Genomic DNA, 19,072 nt, shown 5'->3' on the forward strand with positions numbered 1-19,072 from the left:
GAATGTGGTCGATGCGGCGGTCGTTTCTCAGGCACTGCAGCATGAAATCCACCATGTGCTGCAGAGTGCCAACCGGCCCAGAAACGCTGTCCCCTGCTTGAGACATGATCTCTGCCCGCTCGTCATCACCCCACCCTCGCTGTACACACTGACCACTGGACAATTGTGTCGCTCCCTCCTCTGGACGGAGCTCTCCTCCATTGACTCCTCCTCATCCTCCTCACAAATTGGCCCCTGCGTACCCCTTTGTGAGGAACCACGTGGCGCTGACTCTCCAGAAGCTGATGGAAAAGGTGACTCCTCATCCTCCACCTCTTCCACCACATCATCCCTTAACCCTTGCAAAGTTTGCTGAAGCAGGCAGATAAGGGGGACAGTCATGCTGACTAGTGCATCATCTGCACTTGCCATCCGCGTGGAATAATCAAAAGGACGCAAAACCTGGCAGACGTCCTTCATAGTGGCCCACTCTGTGGTTGTGAAGTCTGATCGGCGCTGACTGCGACTTCTTTGCGCCTGATGCAGCTGGTACTCCATAACTGCTTGCTGCTGCTCACACAACCGCTCCAACATATGTAACGTGGAATTCCACCGGGTAGGTAGGTCACATATGATGCGGTGTTCCGGAAGGCGGAATCGGCGCTGCAGAGCAGCAATGCGGGATCTGGCCAAGCTGGAACGCCGCAAGTGAGCACACTCTAGGCGGACCTTGTGCAGCAGGGCATCAAGATCCGGATAGTCCCTCAGAAAACTCTGCACAACCAAATTGAGCACATGTGCCAGACATGGGATGTGAGTGAGGTTGCCAAGGGCCAAAGCTGCCACCAGATTTCGGCCATTGTCACACACTACCATGCCTGGCTGGAGATTCGCTGGCAGTAACCACACATCGCTCTCCTGCTTTATGGCATTCCAGAGCTCCTGCGCTGTGTGGCTTCGATGCCCCAATGAAACTAGTTTCAAGACGGCCTGCTGACGTTTGGCCACGGCTGTGCTCATGTCGGTCATAGGTAAACGTTCACGGGTCCATGTGGGGGTGGACTGTGACGGATCCTGCAGAGAGGAATCAGAGGAACTGGTGTAAGAGGAGGAGTCGATGCGTACAGACTGGATTCCTGCAATCCTTGGAGTGGGCAGGACACGTCCTGCGCCACTCGCACGATCTGTACCTGGCTCAACAACATTAACCCAATGGGCAGTGAGGGAAACATATCGCCCCTGTCCATGCTGACTGGTCCACGCATCGGTGGTGAGGTGGACCTTGCTACTGACGGCGTTCAGTAGCGCATGTTTTATGTTTGCCTCAACATGCCTGTGCAGGGCAGGGACAGCCTGCCTGCTGAAGTAAAAGCGGCTGGGCACCTTGTACTGTGGGACTGCCAATGCCATCAAGTCACGGAAGCTGTCAGTCTCCACCAGCCTGAACGAGAGCATTTCCAGGGACAACAGTTTGGCAATGCCTGCATTCAGAGCCTGTGCTCGGGGGTGGTTGGCCGAGAATGCCCGCCTTTTCTCCCATGCCTGTACTACCGATGGCTGTAGAGTAGACTGGGAGTGTGAGGATGACTGGGAAGGTGGTGCTGTGGGTGGAATTACACAAGGTCTCTGGGAGGAAGCCAAACCAGCTGTGCGTGAGCTGGAGGAAGAGGCAACACGAGCTGAAGAGGTGGTAGCTGCCGCTGTTGGTTGGCCTACATCTTCAGTGTGTTTCTGTAACTCCACCGCGTGCCTGGTCCGCACATGTTTCCACATATTTGTGGTATTGAGGTTGCTGACATTTTTCCCTCTTTTTACTTTATGATGACACAGCTTGCATTTGACAAAACAAATGTCATCTGCAACTGTGTCAAAAAAGGACCAGGCACTGCAAGTCTTGGGAGCGCCCTTTTTGGCTTTGGAAAGAGACAGGCTCCTAACGGGTGCCAAAGTGGAGGCTACAGGCTCCGCAGTCTTCCCCCTCCCTCTCCCTCTTTGGCCCGTAAGAGGAAGCTCTTCCTCTGAGCTGCTCCCACCACCTTCCTGTTCCTCACGCCACGATGGGTCAAGGACCTCATCATCTCCACTACCCTCTGCCACCAACTGCTCCTCCTGGGTAGTCTCAACAGCACAGTACGCACGAGAAAGCGGCACCTGAGTTTCATCATCAGATGCGTACTGCGCTGTGGTCACCGGAGGCACTGGCCCACCTGCCTCTTCAGAGTCAGAGAGAAAAAGGTGTTGGGCATCACTGCACACTGCCTCTTCTTCCATTTCTCCAATGCTGCTTGGCTGGCCCCCTGTTTCCAAGCCAAGAGATTCAGAGAACAGAAGTAGAGACGGCTCCTGTCCTGGGCTCTCTGACTGCCTGGCCAATTTGGCAGGTGGTGAAGAGACAGATGGCTGCTCTCCAGTGCTCTGTGCCTGAGAGGATGTGGCACTAACTGAAGTCGATGCCGAGGCGTTAGCTGCCATCCACCCGACAACGGCTTCAATTTGGTCTTCACGCAGCAGCGGTGCACGGCGCTCTCCGACAAAGCTGCGCATGAAGGACTGTTCCCTGCTGAAACTGAGTGACGACGAGTCACCGGCGCCCGCAGCAGGCACAGAATCACCACGTCCTCTCCCTGCTCCTCTCCCTGCTCCGCGCCCACGCCCACGTGCCTTACTCCCTGCCCTCTTCATCTTGGTTGACAGATAAAGATAAGCAGAAAAGTACTAAGGCCTTAGTGTGCTTATTCCTGTAATGCTCCTCCTAACAGGTGTAAGAAACACTAATGTTGTAAATTGTGGACTAAACTTTATTATTTTTCAAATGTGGCCTACACAAGTGTAAGTTGTGTTTGGTGAACTTAACCTTTTTTTTGGTGCAGATCGGGCTACAGAGCTAGTTTAAATCACACGGAGACCGTGCAGACAGCCGTAAACGGCGCTGCAAGGCCAAGAAACCCTCCTCTAGGTTATCCTATATAGTGTTTTTCCACTATTTAGCTGGATACAAGTGGAAAGACACTAATAGGAATTTTTTTTTTCAAATTTTAAACTGGCTGCACTATTTGAAAAAAAGGAAATTGTTTTTCAAGGTATGAGGCAGTAACGCACCCTGAGCTGAATCCAACCGGCTATGGCTGCACACAGACTACAGGGCGAGCTGGGCTCACACGGAGACCGTGCAGACAGCCGTAAACGGCGCTGCAAGGCCAAAAAACCCTCCTCTAGGTTATCCTATATAGTGTTTTTCCACTATTTAGCTGGATACGAGTGGAAAGACACTAATAGGAATTTTTTTTTTCAAATTTTAAACAGGCTGCACTATTTGAAAAAAAGGAAAATTTTTCTCAAGGTATGAGCCAGTAACGAACCCTGAGCTGAATCCAACCGGCTATGGCTGCACACAGACTACAGGGCGAGCTGGGCTCACACGGAGACCGTGCAGACAGCCGTAAACGGCGCTGCAAGGCCAAAAAACCCTCCTCTAGGTTATCCTATATAGTGTTTTTCCACTATTTAGCTGGATACGAGTGGAAAGACACTAATAGGAATTTTTTTTTTCAAATTTTAAACAGGCTGCACTATTTGAAAAAAAGGAAAATTTTTCTCAAGGTATGAGCCAGTAACGAACCCTGAGCTGAATCCAACCGGCTATGGCTGCACACAGACTACAGGGCGAGCTGGGCTCACACGGAGACCGTGCAGACAGCCGTAAACGGCGCTGCAAGGCCAAAAAACCCTCCTCTAGGTTATCCTATATAGTGTTTTTCCACTATTTAGCTGGATACGAGTGGAAAGACACTAATAGGAATTTTTTTTTTCAAATTTTAAACAGGCTGCACTATTTGAAAAAAAGGAAAATTTTTCTCAAGGTATGAGCCAGTAACGAACCCTGAGCTGAATCCAACCGGCTATGGCTGCACACAGACTACAGGGCGAGCTGGGCTCACACGGAGACCGTGCAGACAGCCGTAAACGGCGCTGCAAGGCCCAAAAACCCCCCTCTAGGTTATCCTATGTAGTGTTTTTCCACAATAGAGCTGGAGACTGGTGGAAAAACACTAATAGGAAATTTGAGAAAAAATGTGCAGCAGGCTGCACTAAGAGCAAAAAAGAACAACTGTGTGAGGCAGTGTGAACCCCCCCTGAGCTGAATACAACCGGGTATATGGCTGCACACAGACTACAGAGTGAGCTGCACACACACACACACACAGAGACCTTGCAGAACGCTGTTAAAACAGCGCTGCAAGGCAAGAGCAAGGTGAACAGTGAAGAACACACAGCGTTTTGCTAAATTAGCCTTTGGAAAGGAAAATAAAGCAATTAGCTAGCTCAACTGGCCCTCAGTTAGAACACAGCGTCCTGTCCCTAACTGAAATCACAGCAGAGTGAGCGCAAAATGGCGGCAGCGCTTTTTTATAGTGCAGAGTGACATCATTTCAGCAGCCAATCCAAGCCTTGCCAGTACTTACATGCCCACCATGCTAAACAGGATGTGCCCACACTTTCATTCATTCCTCATTGGCTGCTGCGTTCAATTTGAATTCTGGGAACTTCCGATTCCGGTATCCGATACGAGGGAAGTATCGGAATTCAGTATCGGAATTCCGATACCGCAAATATCGGCCGATACCCGATACTTGCGGTATCGGAATGCTCAACACTAATAGTGACAGTTAGCCAGTTGCTAGTGGTCATAGCCATGGATACCTAAGGTCCTGCTATGCCTGCACATAAGGATAGAGACATAGCGAATCAGAAAAAACTATACTACATTTCTAATTGGAGGTATTTGCTGATATTATTATTATTATTACACCTATTACATATTGGGATAGGATCTTAGAGATGGGAATACCCAAGGTATAGATTTCAGATTGTAAAAAATGAAGCGTTACTAAAAAAAAAAAAGAAAAAGAAAAAGAAAAACAGTAATTCCTATATGTTTATTATGTCGCTAGGGCCGATGAGATGCCCACCATGCAGATGGCACTGATCACACCTGCTATATCTCTTTGTCTCCCCTTTGCCTTTTTCTGTGCATGTGTCATTTCAGATATCACAATATCATTTGCTTCTTTCCTTTCACTAACACTGGCAAAATAAAAGATACATTTAAGTGCATCCTGGGCACTTTGCAGGGTTTCTTTCATTGTCTGCACTGAAGCATTACAATGAAACCCTACAAAGTGCCCTGACGGCGACAAAGGTGGCACATGCTGCAAACACATTTCCTGCAGCGGTGCTCCAGGTGTGCTGAACGTCTGTAGAGAAAATCTAATCTACCCGAAGATTTCGTCCATTATAAGTTCATGCCTAAAACATACAAGTCTGTCCTTCACCTCTCCAAACAAAACTATTTTAACACCCTCATTACCTCACTGTCCAATAACCCTAAACGTCTCTTTGACACTTTTCATTCCCTACTCAACCCAAGAGTGCATCTCCGCGCTGACGATCTGGCCAATTACTTAATAGAAAAAATTGAGCATATCCGACAGGAAATTATCTCCCAATCCCTTCATACCATGCACTGTCCTCCCTCCCCCACTGCATCCAGTTCACTCTCTGACTTTGAACCAGTTACTGAAGAAGAAGTAATTAGGCTCCTTGCATCTTCTCGCCCGACCACTTGCACCAGTGACCCCATTCCATCACATCTCCTCCAGTCCCTTTCCCCGGCTGTCACCTCTCACCTAACAAAAATATTCAACCTTTCTCTCTCTTCCGGTATCTTTCCCTCCTCATTTAAGCATGCCATCATACATCCATTACTTAAAAAACCATCCCTCGATCAAAACTGTGTCGCTAATTATAGACCTGTCTCTAATCTTCCCTTCCTCTAAACTCCTCGAACGCCTGGTCCACTCCCGTCTTATCTGCTATCTCTCAGATAACTCTCTTCTCGACCCTCTTCAATCTGGTTTCCGCTCTTTACACTCTACTGAAACTGCCCTCACTAAAGTCTCTAATGATCTTCTAACAGCTAAATCTAATGGTAACTAGAGTTGAGCGACCTTGACCTTTTTAGAGTCGAGCCGGGTTTTGCGAAACCCGACTATGTCCAAAGTCGGGTCGAGTGAAATCGGCCGATTATGACGTAAAGTCGGGATCGACCGAAACACGAAACCCAATGCAAGTCAATGGGGCAGCATAGTCGGCAGTGAGTGGGGGCCAGGAAAACACCTAGAGTGCCCATTTTAATGTCAAAACCATCCATTCTTCTTAATGAAGCTTGTCAAGCGTAATTTACCTTATAATAATTGGAAGGCATTTGAAATTGGGGGTCATTTGGCTAAAGTTGTGGGGGGTAGGGCTGGTTCAAGTAATTAGTGGGCCCAGGAAATCTGGACCACGTCACGGCAGTGGAGCAGGGAGAGGTAAGTATTTCAACTTTGCAAGTGCTGTGAACCTGAGCAAGCAGGGGGGGCCCACTCGTTGGCATTGGCACTGGCACAGGGCCCCTCAAAGTACAGCGGTGTGTTTGCACGGCGGGGGCGCCTCCCACCGGCAGCAACACTTTTGCGTACTATGAGAGGCCCTGTGCCAGTGACGTCGCCAACTAGTATTCCTCCCCCCACCTGATGAAGGAACCTGCACTTTCATCTGCACCTTCCTCTTTGTCCCCGTGTAAGGTGGTATGGTATACGGGAAGAGCAACCTGACTTTCAGCAGGGTCACAATGTTGTTGTGTAGCGTGCACGGGGAATGTTGCGTTATGGGTCAATGTACCAGCAGACTCATCTATCACTGGCTGGGCAATGGGCACGATGAAGTGGAAACACAGATATAGGCCCAAAGAAGAAAGTGGGCTAAATGCAGTTCAAAATTGGTAACACAGGAATAACCAGGGGGCATTGCAGTGGAGGACAACTGGAATGAGAGGCTGACACAGAGAGTAGGGCCAAATCAGTAAGTAGTCGAAATGCAGTTCAAAATTGGCAACCGTAGTAAACAGGCGGCACAGCTTTGTTCAGTGGAGGAGAACAGCAAGGAGTGGCAGACACCGATAGTAGGCCCCAACCCAACTAGTAGGCCAAATGCAGTCTAACATTAACAACTACTTAACGAGAGGCTGAAAATGGAATTTCAGGACAGGAAACCAGGAGAACAGCAAGGAGTGGCAGACACCGATAGTAGGCCCCAAACCAACTAGTACGCCAAATGCAGTTGTTCCATTTAACCACAATTTAATGAGAGCCTGAAGATAGAAGCTCAGGAAAGGCAACCTGGTGAAAACCTTGGAGTGTAACACAACCTGTCTCTACACCCCATACCAAATTTGTAGGCCTAATGCAGCGTAGTTTCCACCAACTACTAAACGAGAGCCGGAAGATCGAAGCTCATGAAAGGCAACCCGGGGAACACCTTGGAGTGTAACACAACCTCTCTCTACACCACGAAAGGGCTGATTCTTAGGAAGGAAGGCTGTTGTAAATAAGCATTGCGCGTCCGAGGGTGATTATATTCTTATTCGGTATCTACTCACCCTCGGACGCGCCATGCTTCTTGATTTGTAATTAATGTTTATTTGCAATGTGCTTTTGACTTACTCAATTATTTTTTTAATTATTGATTTTATTAAATTAATAGTTTAACATCTTATTGGAAATAATTTAAAGGAGACGCGACAGGACAACACTCGGTGGATGCCATATCTGTGTTAACAACTCCAAAAAACTTTCAGTTAACTTCTTGCAGGAGAAAGAAATTGTAGCTGTTGGACCTTTGTAGTACAGTTCCAGATATTTGTTGTGTGTTTGTTTTGATTGTTAAAATGTCTGCATTTGAGATCTCAACACGATCTTATTTTTTATAATCAAATTAATTTTTTAAATATTTTATTAGGTTGGTTCAAGGGGTACACGGGCCGCAGTAGACAGGTCAGTGGAGGCCTAGTGGAAGGAGGGACCGCAGATGCGCCACTGTTTCACCCATACACAATTAGTAGGCCTAATGCAGCGTAGTTTCCAACAGCTACTAAACGAGAGCCGGAAGATCGAAGCTCAGGAAAGGCAACCTGGGGAACACCTTGGAGTGTAACACACCATCTCTCTCCACCCCATACCCATTTTGTAGGCCTAATTCAGCGTACTTTTCTACAACTACTAAACGAGAGCATGAAGATCGAAGCTCAGGAAAGGCAACCTGGTGAAAACCTTGGAGTGTAACACAACCTGTCTCTACACCCCATACCAAATTTGTAGGCCTAATGCAGCGTAGTTTCCACCAACTACTAAACGAGAGCCGGAAGATCGAAGCTCATGAAAGGCAATCCGGGGAACACCTTGGAGTGTAACACAACCTCTCTCTACACCACGAAAGGGCTGATTCTTAGGAAGGAAGGCTGTTGTAAATAAGCATTGCGCGTCCGAGGGTGATTATATTCTTATTCGGTATCTACTCACCCTCGGACGCGCCATGCTTCTTGATTTGTAATTAATGTTTATTTGCAATGTGCTTTTGAGCTTTTGACTTACTCAATTATTTTTTTAATTATTGATTTTATTAAATTAATAGTTTAACATCTTATTGGAAATAATTTAAAGGAGACGCGACAGGACAACACTCGGTGGATGCCATATCTGTGTTAACAACTCCAAAAAACTTTCAGTTAACTTCTTGCAGGAGAAAGAAATTGTAGCTGTTGGACCTTTGTAGTACAGTTCCAGATATTTGTTGTGTGTTTGTTTTGATTGTTAAAATGTCTGCATTTGAGATCTCAACACGATCTTATTTTTTATAATCAAATTAATTTTTTAAATATTTTATTAGGTTGGTTCAAGGGGTACACGGGCCGCAGTAGACAGGTCAGTGGAGGCCTAGTGGAAGGAGGGACCGCAGATGCGCCACTGTTTCACCCATACACAATTAGGAGGCCTAATGCAGCGTAGTTTCCAACAGCTACTAAACGAGAGCCGGAAGATCGAAGCTCAGGAAAGGCAACCTGTGGAACACCTTGGAGTGTAACACAACCTCTCTCTACACCACGGAAGGGCTGATTCTTAGGAAGGAAGGCTGTTGTAAATAAGCATTGCGCGTCCGAGGGTGATTATATTCTTATTCGGTATCTACTCACCCTCGGACGCGCCATGCTTCTTGATTTGTAATTAATGTTTATTTGCAATGTGCTTTTGACTTACTCAATTATTTTTTTAATTATTGATTTTATTAAATTAATAGTTTAACATCTTATTGGAAATAATTTAAAGGAGACGCGACAGGACAACACTCGGTGGATGCCATATCTGTGTTAACAACTCCAAAAAACTTTCAGTTAACTTCTTGCAGGAGAAAGAAATTGTAGCTGTTGGACCTTTGTAGTACAGTTCCAGATATTTGTTGTGTGTTTGTTTTGATTGTTAAAATGTCTGCATTTGAGATCTCAACACGATCTTATTTTTTATAATCAAATTAATTTTTTTTATATTTAATGATGTTGGTTCAAGGGGTACACGGGCAGCAATAGACAGGTCAGTGGAGGCCTAGTGGAAGGAGTGACGGCAGACAGGCATCAAAGGCCTAACATTGGGCTGGCTGTAGGCAAGTTAAAATTGGTTCCAGGGGAACACGGCCATCAGTGGCCTGGTCAGTGTAGTTGTAGTTGAAAGAACGGGACGCAGACAGGCTTCGAAGGCCTAACATAATAACATAGGGCTGGCTGTAGGCACTTTTAAATTGGTTCCAGGGTAACACGGCCAGCAGTGGCCTGGTCAGTGTAGTAGTTGTAGAAAGAAGGGACCGCAGACAGGCTTCGAAGGCCTAACATAACAAAAATGTCAAAACAATGGTATTGTCAGTGCCAGGCATTGAAGGATGTCAGCGCCTAGACTACACATTGGTGAAGCTGTGAGAGATAATTTTGCTAGTGGTAGAGCACTGTTTGAGCTGGGGGGGGAACTGTCTTGTGGCCGGCGGTACAGGCACAGGGCCCCTCATATTACAACGGTGTGTCTGACGTTGGGTGCGCACCACCACCGCCAGAGACACTTTATTGTACTATGAGGGACCCAGTGGCAGTGCCGTCGACCAAAAGCGGCCACACCCACCTCTTCAGACAAACAGCACTCTCAAGGGTCCAAGCGCAAAGTGGCGATAGCACGGCCCCGTGTGGGGAGTTTGGCCATTTCGTGAGGTGGAAACATGTCGTATGCTGGACAATCAGGTGAAGAAAATTACGAGATTGGAAAAGTCATTCAGAATAGTCCACAGGCAAGACCTTTTCATAGGAAAGCTAGGTGTCAGCCGGGCAGGGTGGGGCAAAAGATTTTGAAATCCAGTTGTGGTTCATTTTAATGAAGGTTAGATCATCTACATTTTGGGTAGCCAGACGAGTCCTTTTTTCTGTTAGTATTGAACCTGCAGCACTGAATACTCTTTCTGATAGGACACTAGCTGCCGGGCAAGCAAGCTCCTGCAATGCATATTCTGCCAATTCTGGCCAGGTGTCTAATTTGGATGCCCAGTAATCAAATGGGAATGACGGTTGAGGGAGAACGTCGATAAGGGATGAAAAATAGTTTGTAACCATACTGGACAAATGTTGTCTCCTGTCACTTTGAATTGATGCTGCAGTACCTGTCCTGTCTGCGGTCATAGAAAAATCACTCCACAACCTGGTCAGAAAACCCCTCTGGCCAACGCCACTTCTGATTTCTGCCCCTCTAACACCTCTGGTCTGCTGGCCCCTGGAGCTCGTGTGAGAATGATCACGGGCGCTGTGTGCAGGGAATGCCAGAAGCAAACGGTCAACAAGAGTTGATTGTTTTGTTGCTAATATTAGTTCCAAGTTCTCATGTGGCATAATATTTTGCAATTTGCCTTTATAGCGAGGATCAAGGAGGCAGGCCAACCAGTAATCGTCATCGTTCATCATTTTTGTAATGCGTGTGTCCCTTTTGAGGATACGCAAGGCATAATCCGCCATGTGGGCCAAAGTTCCCGTTGTCAAATCTGCGGTTGTGCTTGGTTGAGGGGCAGTTGCAGGCAAATCTACGTCACTTGTGTCCCTCAAAAAACCAGAACCCGGCCTTGCCACGCCACCAATTTCCCGTGCCCCTGGGAAAGCTTCCTCATTAAAAATATACTCATCCCCATCATCCTCCTCATCCTCCACCTCCTCTTCGCCCGGTACCTCGTCATGTACACTGCCCTGATCAGACAATCGCTGACTGTCATCAAGGCTTTCCTCTTCCTCTGGTGCAGACGCCTGATCCTTTATGTGCGTCAAACTTTGCATCAGCAGACGCATTAGGGGGATGCTCATGCTTATTATGGCGTTGTCTGCACTAACCAGCCGTGTGCATTCCTCAAAACACTGAAGGACTTGACACATGTCTTGAATCTTCGACCACTGCACACCTGACAACTCCATGTCTGCCATCCTACTGCCTGCCCGTGTATGTGTATCCTCCCACAAAAACATAACAGCCCGCCTCTGTTCGCACAGTCTCTGAAGCATGTGCAGTGTTGAGTTCCACCTTGTTGCAACGTCTATGATTAGGCGATGCTGGGGAAGGTTCAAAGAACGCTGATAGGTCTGCATACGGCTGGAGTGTACAGGCGAACGGCGGATATGTGCGCAAAGTCCACGCACTTTGAGGAGCAGGTCGGATAACCCCGGATAACTTTTCAGGAAGCACTGCACCACCAGGTTTAAGGTGTGAGCCAGGCAAGGAATGTGTTTCAGTTGGGAAAGGGAGATGGCAGCCATGAAATTCCTTCCGTTATCACTCACTACCTTGCCTGCCTCAAGATCTACAGTGCCCAGCCACGACTGCGTTTCTTGCTGCAAGAACTCGGACAGAACTTCCGCGGTGTGTCTATTGTCGCCCAAACACTTCATAGCCAATACAGCCTGCTGACGTTTGCCAGTAGCTGCCCCATAATGGGAGACCTGGTGTGCAACAGTGGCAGGTGCGGATGGAGTGTTTGTGCGACTGCGGTCTGTGGACGAGCTCTTGCTTCTGCAGGAGGACGAGGAGGAGGAGGAGGAGGAGGGGGTGCGAACGGCTACAGACAACTGTTTACTAGACCGTGGCCTAGGCAGAACTGTCCCAAACTTGCTGTCCCCTGTGGACCCTGAATCCACCACATTTACCCAGTGTGCCGTGATGGACACGTAACGTCCCTGGCCATGCCTACTGGTCCATGCATCTGTTGTCAGGTGCACCTTTGTGCTCACAGATTGCCTGAGTGCATGGACGATGCGCTCTTTAACATGCTGGTGGAGGGCTGGGATGGCTTTTCTGGAAAAAAAGTGTCGACTGGGTAGCTCGTAGCGTGGTACAGCGTAGTCCATCAGGTCTTTGAAAGCTTCGCTTTCAACTAACCGGTAGGGCATCATCTCTAACGAGATTAGTCTAGCTATGTGGGCGTTCAAACCCTGTGTACGCGGATGCGAGGCTAAGTATTTCCTTTTTCTAACCATAGTCTCATGTAGGGTGAGCTGGACTGGAGAGCTGGAGATCGTGGAACTAGCGGGGGTGCCGGTGGACATGGCAGACTGAGAGACGGTGGGAGATGGTATTGTTGCCGCCGGTGCCCTAGATGCAGTGTTTCCTACTACGAAACTGGTGATTCCCTGACCCTGACTGCTTTGGCCTGGCAAAGATACCTGCACAGATACAGCAGGTGGTGCGCTAAATGGTGGTCCTACACTGCCGGAAGGGATGTTGCGTTGATGACTAGCTTCATTGGCCGAGGGTGCAACAACCTTAAGGGACGTTTGGTAGTTAGTCCAAGCTTTCAAATGCATGGTGGTTAAATGTCTATGCATGCAACTAGTATTGAGACTTTTCAGATTCTGACCTCTGCTTAAGGAAGTAGAACATTTTTGACAGATGACTTTGCGCTGATCAATTGGATGTTGTTTAAAAAAATGCCAGACTGCACTCTTTCTAGCATCGGATACCTTTTCAGGCATTGCAGACTGAGCTTTAACCGGATGGCCACGCTGTCCTCCACCAGGTTTTGGCTTTGCCACGCGTTTTGGGCAAGATACGGGCCCGGCAGATGGAACCTGTGGCGATGTTGATGCCTGCTGCGGCCCCTCCTCCTCCTCTGCTTCAGAACTGCTGCCGCCTGCACCCTGTTCCCCCAATGGCTGCCAATCGGGGTCAAGAACTGGGTCATCTAATAACTCTTCTTGTACCTCCTGCACAACTTCGTCTGTGTCACCGTGTCGTTCGGTGGTATAGCGTTCGTGATGGGGCAACATAGTCTCATCAGGGTCTGATTCTTGATCAGCACCCTGCGAGGGCAATGTTGTGGTCTGAGTCAAAGGACCAGCATAGTAGTCTGGCTGTGGCTGTGCATCAGTGCACTCCATGTCAGATTCAACTTGTAATGGGCATGGACTGTTAACTGCTTCACTTTCTAAGCCAGGGACGGTATGTGTAAAGAGCTCCATGGAGTAACCCGTTGTGTCGCCTGCTGCATTCTTCTCTGTTGTTGTTTTTGCTGAAGAGGACAAGGAAGTGACTTGTCCCTGACCGTGAACATCCACTAACGACGCGCTGCTTTTACTTTTACCAGTTTCACGAGAGGAGGCAAAAGAGCTAGAGGCTGAGTCAGCAAGATAAGCCAAAACTTGCTCTTGCTGCTCCGGCTTTAAAAGCGGTTTTCCTACTCCCAGAAAAGGGAGCGTTCGAGGCCTTGTGTAGCCGGACGACGAACCTGGCTCCACAGCTCCAGACTTAGGTGCAATATTTTTTTCCCCACGACCACCTGATGCTCCACCACTACCACTACCCTCATTACCAGCTGACAATGAACGCCCCCGGCCACGACCTCTTCCACTAGACTTCCTCATTGTTTTAAAAACGTAACCAAACTAACGTTATTTGTTGCAGTCACACAACTTACACGGTGAGCTATAACTTCAGTATGATTTAGCTACCCCTTTACAGGTTGGTGAGACCACAGCGAAAATCAGGCCCAATGTTACACACTCTGTTTTTGGTGGCTGCAAATTAGAGAGATGCCCCACACGCAGGACTGTCACTGAAGCACAAATGTTAATATTAATGTCACACTATTATTTTTTTTTTATTTTTTTTTTTTTCAGGAACACTTTAGAAACCCCCAAAAAAAAAAAAAATAGATTTTTGCAGGGAGAATTTAGAAAACAAATGTAACAAACTATATGCTTTCTATGGGCCACTGAGTGAGAGATGACGCACACAGGAATCAGGAGTGGCACACAAGCCCAGAGGCCAATATTTTTCTACCAATGATTGATGGAGTTATTTTCTCTGGTAGATTTTGGAACCCAAATCAAGGAAAAAAAATATAGGCTTTCTATGGACCACAATTGGAGAGAGAGAGAGAGAGAGAGAGAGAGAGAGAGAGAGAGAGAGAGAGAGAGAGAGAGATGGCACACCCAGGAGTCAAGACTGGCACACAAGCAGAAAGGCCAATATTAATCTCCCATTTTTTTTTTGGGTTTGTTTTTTTTTTTTTTTTTTTTTTTCAGGGAGACTTTAGAAAAAAAAATAATAAAAAAAATATGATTTTATCAGGAAGAATTTAGAAACCAAATAAAATAAAATGATTTTTTCAGGGAGAATTTATAAAACAAATAAAAACAAAAATAGGCGTTCTATGGCCCACTGACTGAGAGATGACGCACACAGGAGTCAGGAGTGGCACACAAGCCCAGAGGCCAATATTTTTCTACCAATGATTGATGTAGTTATTTTCTCTGGTAGATTTTGGAACCCAAATCAAGGAAAAAAAATATAGGCTTTCTATGGACCACAATTGGAGAGAGAGAGAGAGAGAGAGAGAGAGATGGCACACCCAGGAGTCAAGACTGGCACACAAGCAGAAAGGCCAATATTAATCTCCCACTGTTTTTTTTGGTTGTTTTTTTTTTTTTTTTTTCAGGGAGACTTTAGAAAAAAAAATAATAAAAAAAATATGATTTTATCAGGAAGAATTTAGAAACCAAATAAAATAAAATGATTTTTTCAGGGAGAATTTATAAAACAAATAAAACCAAAAATAGGCGTTCTATGGCCCACTGACTGAGAGATGACGCACACAGGAGTCAAGACTGGCACACAAGCAGAAAGGCCAATATTAATCTCCCACTGTTTTTTTTTTTTTTTTTTTTTTTTCAGGGAGACTTTAGAAAAAAAAATAATAAAAAAAATATGATTTTATCAGGAAGAATTTAGAAACCAAATAAAATAAAATGATTTTTTCAGGGAGAATTTATAAAACTAATAAAACAAAAAATAGGCGTTCTATGGCCCACTGAGTGAGAGATGACGCACACAGGAGTCAAGACTGGCACACAAGCAGAAAGGCCAATATTAATCCCCCACTGTTTTTTTTGTTTGTTTTTTTTTTTGTTTTGTTTTTTTCAGGGAGACTTTAGAAAAAAAAATAATAAAAAAAATATGATTTTATCAGGAAGAATTTAGAAACCAAATAAAATAAAATGATTTTTTCAGGGAGAATTTATAAAACTAATAAAACAAAAAATAGGCGTTCTATGGCCCACTGAGTGAGAGATGACGCACACAGGAGTCAAGACTGGCACACAAGCAGAAAGGCCAATATTAATCCCCCACTGTTTTTTTTGTTTGTTTTTTTTTTTGTTTTGTTTTTTTCAGGGAGACTTTAGAAAAAAAAATAATAAAAAAAATATGATTTTATCAGGAAGAATTTAGAAACCAAATAAAATAAAATGATTTTTTCAGGGAGAATTTATAAAACTAATAAAACAAAAAATAGGCGTTCTATGGCCCACTGAGTGAGAGATGACGCACACAGGAGTCAAGACTGGCACACAAGCAGAAAGGCCAATATTAATCCCCCACTGTTTTTTTTGTTTGTTTTTTTTTTTGTTTTGTTTTTTTCAGGGAGACTTTAGAAAAAAAAATAATAAAAAAAATATGATTTTATCAGGAAGAATTTAGAAACCAAATAAAATAAAATGATTTTTTCAGGGAGAATTTATAAAACTAATAAAACAAAAAATAGGCGTTCTATGGCCCACTGAGTGAGAGATGACGCACACAGGAGTCAATACTGGCACACAAGCAGAAAGGCCAATATTAATCCCCCACTGTTTTTTTTGTTTGTTTTTTTTTTTTGTTTTGTTTTTTTCAGGGAGACTTTAGAAAAAAAAATAATAAAAAAAATATGATTTTATCAGGAAGAATTTAGAAACCAAATAAAATAAAATGATTTTTTCAGGGAGAATTTAGAAAACAAATAAAACCAAAAATAGGCGTTCTATGGCCCACTGACTGAGAGAGAGAGAGAGATGGCACGCTTAGTACTGGCACACAAGCCCAAAGGGCAATATTAATCTCCCTTTTTTTTCAGGGAGAATTTCTAAAACCCAAAAAAAAAAAAAATAGGCTTTCTATGGCCCACTATTTGTGAGAGACATGGGACGCTCAGGACTGGCACAGATGGCACGCTCAGGACTGGCACAGAAGCCCAGAGGCCAATATTAATCTCCCTTTTTTTCTGGGAGAATTTATAAAACCAAAATAATATTTAAATAGGCTTTCTATGGCCCACTATTTGTGAGAGAGATGGCACGCTCAGGACTGGCACAGATGGCACGCTCACAACTGGCACACAAGCCCAGAGGCCAATATTAATCTCCCTTTTTTTCAGGGAGAATTTATAAAACCAAAAAAAAAATTAAATAGGCTTTCTATGGCCCACTATTTGTGAGAGAGATGGCACGCTCAGGACTGGCACAGATGGCACGCTCACAACTGGCACACAAGCCCAGAGGCCAATATTAATCTCCCTTTTTTCAGGGAAAATTTATAAAACCAAAAAAAAATTAAATAGGCTTTCTATGGCCCACTATTTGTGAGAGAGATGGCACGCTCAGGACTGGCACAGATGGCACGCTCACAACTGGCACACAAGCCCAGAGGCCAATATTAATCTCCCTTTTTTCAGGGAAAATTTATAAAACCCCAAAAAAAATTAAATAGGCTTTCTATGGCCCACTATTTGTGAGAGAGATGGCACGCTCAGGACTGGCACAGATGGCACGCTCACAACTGGCACACAAGCCCAGAGGCCAATATTAATCTCCTTTTTTTTCAGGGAGAATTTATAAAACCAAAAAAAAAATTAAATAGGCTTTCTATGGCCCACTATTTGTGAGAGAGATGGCACGCTCAGGGCTGGCACAGATGGCACGCTCTGGACTGGCACACAAGCCCAGAGGCCAATATTAATCTCCCTTTTTTTCAGGGAGAATTTATAAAACCCCCAAAAAAATAAAATAGGCTTTCTATGGCCCACTATTTGTGAGAGAGATGGCACACTCAGGACTGGCACACAAGCCCAAAGGCCAATATTAATCTCCCACTGTATTTTTATCAGGGAGAATTTATACACCCCACAAAAAAAAATACAGAAAAATGAAAAGGCTTTCTATGGCCCACTATGTGAGAGAGATGGCACACACAGGGATGGCACTCTAGCAGAAATGCCAAATTGCCAATCTTAATCTCCCACCAAAAAAAAACAAAAAAAAAAAAAACAGGGAATGTCCTACAATTACTATCTCCCTGCCTGCAGTAATCTCAGCCAGGTATGGCAGGCAGCTACTATCTCCCTGCCTGCAGTAATCTCAGCCAGGTATGGCAGGCAGCAATAAGGAGTGGACTGATGCACAAATCAAATAAAAAGTGTGGACAAACAAAAAAGATAGCTGTGCAGAAAGGAAGGAACAAGAGGATTTGTGCTTTGAAAAAAGCAGTTGGTTTGCACAGCGGCGTACACACAGCAATGCAGCTATCAGGGAGCCTTCTAGGGCAGCCCAATGAGCTACAGCGCTGAGGGAGAAAAAAAAAAAAAAAAACTTCCACTGTCCCTGCACACCGAGGGTGGTGTTGGACAGTGCAAATCGCTGCAGCACAAGCGGTTTTGTGGTTAATGGACCCTGCCTAACGCTATCCCTGCTTCTGACAAAGCGGCAGCAACCTCTCCCTAAGCTCAGATCAGCAGCAGTAAGATGGCGGTCGGCGGGAACGCCTCTTTATAGCCCCTGTGACGTCGCAGACAGCAAGTCAATCACTGCAATGCCCTTCTCTAAGATGGTGGGGACCAGGACCTATGTCATCACGCTGCCCACACTCTGCGTTTACCTTCATTGGCTGAGAAATGGCGCTTTTCGCGTCATTGAAACGCGACTTTGGCGCGAAAGTCGCGTACCGCATGGCCGACCCCGCACAGGGGTCGGATCGGGTTTCATGAAACCCCGACTTAGCCAAAAGTCGGCGACTTTTGAAAATGTTCGACCCGTTTCGCTCAACCCTAATGGTAACTACTCCATGATAATTCTCTTGGATCTTTCTGCAGCATTCAACACTGTGGATCATCAGTTCCTCCTCACTATGCTACACTCAGTCGGCCTCAAGGACACCGTTCTCTCCCGCTTCTCCTCCTATCTCTCTGACCGCTCCTTCACTGTATCTTTTGCTGGTTTCTCCTCCTCTCACCTTCCCCTTACTGTTGGGGTTCCTCAAGGATCGATTCTAGGCCCCCTTCTCTTCTCTTTGTATACTGCCCTTATTGGTCAAACAATCACTAGATTTGGTTTCCAGTACCATCTCTATGCAGATGACACCCAATTATACACCTCTTCTCCTGATATCATGCCTGCCTTTTTAGAAAGCACCAGTGATTGTCTTACCGCTGTCTCTAACATCATGTCCTCCCTCTATCTGAAACTGAACCTGTCAAAAACTGAACTCCTCCTGTTCTCTCCCTCCACAAACCTACCTTTGCCTGACATTGCCATCTCTGTGTGTGGTTCCACTATTACTCCCAAGCAACATGCCCGCTACCTTAGGGTCATACTTGATTCCGAGCTTTCATTCACCTCCCCACATCCGATCACTGGCTCGCTCTTCTTATCTGTATCTCAAAAATATTTCTAGAATTCGCTCATTTCTTACTTTCGACTCTGCAAAAACTCTTACTGTTTCACTCATTCATTCTCGTCTGGACTATTGTAACTCTCTACTAATCGGCCTCCTTCTTACCAAACTCTCCCCGCTCCAATTTGTCCGGAATGCTGCAGCCAGGATCATATTCCTCTCCAACCATT

This window comes from Ranitomeya imitator, chromosome 6, assembly GCF_032444005.1.
Source record: "Ranitomeya imitator isolate aRanImi1 chromosome 6, aRanImi1.pri, whole genome shotgun sequence".
Lineage (NCBI taxonomy): Eukaryota > Metazoa > Chordata > Amphibia > Anura > Dendrobatidae > Ranitomeya > Ranitomeya imitator.